The following is a 5656-nucleotide window of genomic DNA, read 5'->3' as shown; positions in this document are numbered from 1 at the left end:
TAAGAGGCAGTCTTGCATCCAACTCTTGGAAGGGGAAAGATTCGATAATAAAAAAAAAATTAAAAAAAAAAAAACCCATTCGCACTACTATTACTGTTTAATAATTACCACCAAAAAAATTATTATTTAATATTATAATTAGATTATACATGAGTAATGAATATAAGAATTGCATACAATAACAAAAGGCCGATCCGAACACAAATCCTCAACTATCACATCATCTCTTCATTGCTACCACAAATTAATGCCATGTCTATTGAATTGACACTTTGACAAAAATAAAGGACATCAATTTAAATTTAGTTACTATAAGAGCCTTTTGTAATAAAAGTAAAAGGAATGTGTTATCCTCCTTTTCTTTTTCTAATTTTTATCTTTCTTTGTAGTTGTCTATAGAACATATAAAACTAAAAGTAAGATTGTACAGTGATAAATGATCAGCTCTATTCATGATTTAGTTTCTCCAAATGTGGGACGCCAGAAACCTTTCTTACCAACGAGAAACTGATCCTTATACAGTGTTAGTGACCAATGAAGTGAATGCAAGATAGGACTAAGCTTATTAATAATTTCCATGTTGTCCTGAACCACAAGATATCCACCTGGTCTCAGGATGAGATCCATCTCAACGATTACATCTAAGACATCACATCTGGAAAAATAGCAAATATCTCAGATCACCAAATAAAGTCGAACTGAAAAATATTGATTTAGGTTTAGCGTTTCTTTTCTTTTTTGGGGTAAAAATTTATTTGAGCCAAATAGAGAAACACAATTTTCATATTTCTATTTCCATTCATAAAACAATTCCCATATTGGTTATGAGGTAGCAATCGCCATAGGTTAAAAGGGCAGTGAACCAAATCGTTGTTCTACCTTTGTGTAAGATTTCTGAAGAGAAATCTGGAATGCAGTAGATCATAAGTTCGAGGATAGGTGTTTAAAGACTCACACCAGTTGTGATAGATTCCAATCAACCCTCTGTCAAATATAATAGACAGAGTATCTGGTACATCAATGGGGATGACATTCATTGCCCTAACAGGTAGATCAATAAGTGCTGCAGCAAATCTGAAAAAAAACAAAATCACATTCGGTTTAAAGAATAGATGAGGGGTGATCCTGCAGTATGCCATTTACTCCTTGCAGAATAGAAGTCAGAGAAGAAAAAAAGAATAGATTATTTTTAAGTCCAGCTATTAAAATATAGAGCCCTCCCCTTGCATCTTCACATTTAAGGAGAGAGAACACTGAGAGTAAGGGAAAAGCTAGAGACTAATGATTAACTAACAAAACAAACAAAAATGAAGAAAAATGGAGTTAACATATTGCTAACTTTGTATACTTTACCCTCCATAGTGAGCATTCATATCCATCACATTCCTCACACTCGACCAATTTATGGCAAGGTCATTCAAATAAACATCCGATACAAGGTCAGACCAATGTTTTGTGTCCTCATAGAACATTTCTACAGCACCTGATTCAGTTGATAGGCTTGGAGGTTTACTACTAAGCCTCTTGGGCCAGGGCACGGGCCAGCTGAACAAGTTACCCATACTATCAACTGGAAGCAAAGAAAGACAATGACTGAGAGGCACATACCTACCACAGAAATATAGAAAAGATTAGCACAAATACAGAAATTTTTTTGAAAAGTATTCTAAAAATTGATTCTCAGGCAATGCGCCAATAGCATTAAAAATAGCTGCAGCAATGTTAATGTGATGGAGAGAATATGCTACGGGAAATATACCATGAACTGTTTTTCCCATCTTTCTGATCACATAATGGTGGGTAATTTTATTTTTTCGTTTTTCATAGCAGGAAGGTGAGACAGGCTTTTGGTATATTACAAGCCCAATTCCAGATGAATCAATTGGCCTAGCCACAACTTTCCAGCAAATTGATTTGGTCAAAGCCACCATAGCTGCAAGAATCATTAAATGAGAATGTCTAAGTTTGATCAACCAGACACCTATTCAAGTTTTTCTATATCTCATATTGGTAAATCTTAAAAAGGCCAAAAAACACAAACCCTTCCATATATTCTGATCTCTTTCATTGTCACGATAGACCACACAAAAAAGCCACCAGGCCTAAGAATTCTGTTGAGTTCCAATAATGGTTTCCCACCTAATATTTACAACCAAAGAGACAAAACACAGTCAATGAATACAAAATAGTACTTCAGAATTAAAAGCGAAAAACAGTTGCACAAAGTACCATCTGCATCCCAGTGAACCCTGCATCATGCACGATGAATCAAATCATATGCATTGTCTGGAAATGTCGGCTTTTTTGTTCCAATGACTGACGAGTAGCGGGAATTCCTCGTTTAAGAGCAAGCATATACGAGCTTCATGCTCATCCTTTGGAGCAAATGACATGGTAATAACATTTTAGTCCAGTAAATAGCCACCAAAACTAGCAACACCACAACCAACATCTAATATAACCCGGATGTGCCTCCCCCATTCAACAGTTGGTAAAGTCTAGAGTAACACAATAGATAAAAAAATTCATTCAATAGTCTTCAAGAAAAATTCCATTAATTCCAATCATAACAGATTCAGTTTTAATATATAAATATAATCTATCCTACTATGAGAGTTTCACTTTATGCTCCACCAATCGCAGCCTGCTGTACATTCCTTCTTTTTTCCTCCTCATAAAGTAACCAAAGTTAAAAATGGGACAAAAGAATCACACACACATGGCATACTGCAGATACTGGAGCATAATGTGGAACAATAAGAATAGGACAAATGATTTTTATTCGTACATTGACGAGTAAGACATAAATGAAGGGTCAATCCTCCAAAAGAGAGCCAAATATCCTTGTTTTGCACTGGACTTTTGCAAAAATCTTATCACTACCACTTGCATAGTTTGTTTCTATCTTCACATATTCAAGATGGAGAAGAAATAAATAGATACTAATTTAGTTGGCAAAATTCATAAGCTTTTAAACTTAAAGCAGTAAAATGGTATACCCTTTCTATAAATTCAACGTAGCTAATAACTCCATCCTTGAATTGAGTGCCACCTCCAGGGAAAACAAGGAAATCGCCAGACTTACGCACCCAGTTTTGGTCCTTCTTGTACTCAACAAGCTTTGGGTGAGGGACATTATTATACCATACCTGGGAATAAAAAACAAAAGAATGCATCATCATTCTTATTAAATCCAAACAAGAAATTCTGTAATTCAGTCTACCATTGATCAACTAGACTAGTTGTCATTACAAAATTCAATTTAGATATAATAACCACAAGTGATGTATTTTCATTCCTTATTTTTTGCTCCATAAAATTAGCTCGCATAATGAAAATCATTTCAGTTTCCAATGAATCAACTGTTATAGCAAAATTTTGCTTATAATTGAATCATTTGCCACCAAATAGTAAAGTCTGCTAAATTCCATTTCAAAAGAATGCCTCATCACTTGTCTCGGTAAACCAGATTTCCTTTAAAGGACCAGTATATTTTGCTCTAGCAAATTAGCTTTAACAAATAAAATTTTCAATACAATTGGCAAAAACAAAAAAGCAATTCACCATTTCCTAATAGATTAAGCTTTTGAGACAATGGATAATTTATCAAATTATAAGTAATGGTTCAAACTCGTAGTCAATGCAGAAACTGAAGGCTTCAAAAAAAAAAAATTAAGCTTTTCCAAATTCATCAAGATCGATCTTTATACTCTATAGCTTCAAAATTAAACTCTTCCCTAAGCATCGAATATGGCATGCAATGCAATTCAGGTACGAAAACGCAGTCGTTTTAAAGGGGGTAAAAAAACGACGGAAACAAAAAGTCTCACCTTACCATGTCTCTGCTCTTAGGCCACGGAAGAGGGATCCGATAACCCGAGGGAAGAGGAACCGAGCAACGCGGGTTCGGGTCGGGGCAATGGCGTTCACGGTGCTCCATATGTCTCCGCGCCTTCAACGCCTTGAAATTATCCAAACACGGTATGAAATCAACGGCCACGGTACCTTTACGCAGCTTCCAATCAATACGAGGGGAATTCGGATCCGCATTGATCACCGCAACAGCAGCGGCGGCAGAGACGCCGTCGTTTTGCCGAGGCGGAGGCGGTGGAAGTAGAGAAGAGAAGGTAAGGATTTGATTTGGTGTTGGTGAAGATCAGGAATGCGAAGCAGAGGAGGAGTAGTACTGAGAGGGTCAATATGAATGGGAATTTTCTTTCTTTGATTAGGTTTGGGACTGTGATAGCCATTGTAGAGCAATAGAGAAAGTGTGAGAGAGTTTTTGGAATGTCGTTACCTGGGGATAGTGGAAGTAACAGAATATAAGAAAAAAGGGAGGCTTTGTAGTTTGTATTCTGCCAAGCTTTGACCTCTGACTTCTGAGAGAGGCGCTTTCGCGGTTTCGCCCGTAACTCTGTATTCCACACATGGTCCCTTTATGAGTCTGTGGGATTGTTTAGAAGAACATGTACAATTTTGAATTGGGTTGGTTCTGAATTTAAAATAAAATTAAAAGCGGTCGGTCCAGTCTTAAATTGAAAAATCATATATTATTTATTTACACTGGGGATAGAATCAATTTTTAATTTTCTAACTTTTTATTTTTTAAAAATACATCAATTTTAATGAGAACTTGTACATGAAAATTTGCTAATTAAAATTTTTTTTTAAGGCTTAAACGCAAAAAATTATTTTTAAACAGTTTGATTTACAAAACCCCGGAATTGGCCCCTAAGAGCTAAAACTAACTTCCATTAGTTCTTATTGGGGAGAAAATCACGTTACCGATCATGTGATTAGTGACATGTATCAGTTACTGAGTTTTCTTAATGCAGGCACATGATGGCTACAATATATTTCTCTCCATTGTGTTGGGTTTTGTGGAGCTTAGTTATGTTTGATCCGGTTGACGACCCGATCTGAATAATATTGCGTGTTTTTTTGGCTCGTTTTGTAGCCCATTGTAAATCCTGTGCGCAGGATGTAAAAGCTGTTTTTTGATGATTAGGGTTTTATGTTGTTGTCGTTCTTGAGAGATTGAAACTGCCGCACTTTATATTTTTCCCTGATAATAGTGAAATCCTTGCAACTCCGTGAACGTAAGCAAATTGCCAAACTACGTAAATGTTGTCTTGTGCGTGTGATTGTTTTTTCTTTGACGTGTATTTTCTCTATTTTTGTTTCTCACAAGTTGAGAATTTCGGGTTAATTTCCAACACATTGCCAACACGTTATTGATTACATGATGACTACGTGATTACACATTGCCAACACGTTAATTCCCAACATGTTATTGATTACATGATGACTACGTGATTTTCTCATTCATATAAACTCCAAACCTCGAATGGTATTTTTGCACTTTTTATAAAAAAAATATATAAACTATATGCTTTTGAAATACAAAAATCTAAGAACTTATTTTTGTAGTGGATGTGCAAAGAATTAAATATCAAAGAGAGAGAGAGAGAGAGTAGTTAAGTGTTTTGAATGTGGTTAGGTGGGTTAGGTAAATGGTTATGTGCATGCCCAAGACAAATGTTAGCTTCATAAGGTGTCACTTAGTCTAGTTTGGAGGAATTCTTTCAAATTGGGTTGCAGCCAAACTTTATCCAACCAAACATTAATACAAACAAGTAACAATTAAGGTTATAAC

The 5656-nt window shown here is 35.6% G+C and overlaps 1 pseudogene; it reads right to left on the bottom strand.

Annotated features, from left to right (window-relative positions):
• Positions 1-208: 208 nt before the first annotated feature.
• Positions 209-4433, bottom strand: LOC142618513 (putative methyltransferase PMT23; annotated as a pseudogene).
• Positions 4434-5656: the final 1223 nt, after the last annotated feature.

Source organism: Castanea sativa, chromosome 12 (genome assembly GCF_040712315.1).
Source record: "Castanea sativa cultivar Marrone di Chiusa Pesio chromosome 12, ASM4071231v1".
In the NCBI taxonomy this organism is placed as follows: Eukaryota; Viridiplantae; Streptophyta; class Magnoliopsida; order Fagales; family Fagaceae; genus Castanea; species Castanea sativa.
This window is presented reverse-complemented; position numbering and strand designations above follow the sequence as displayed.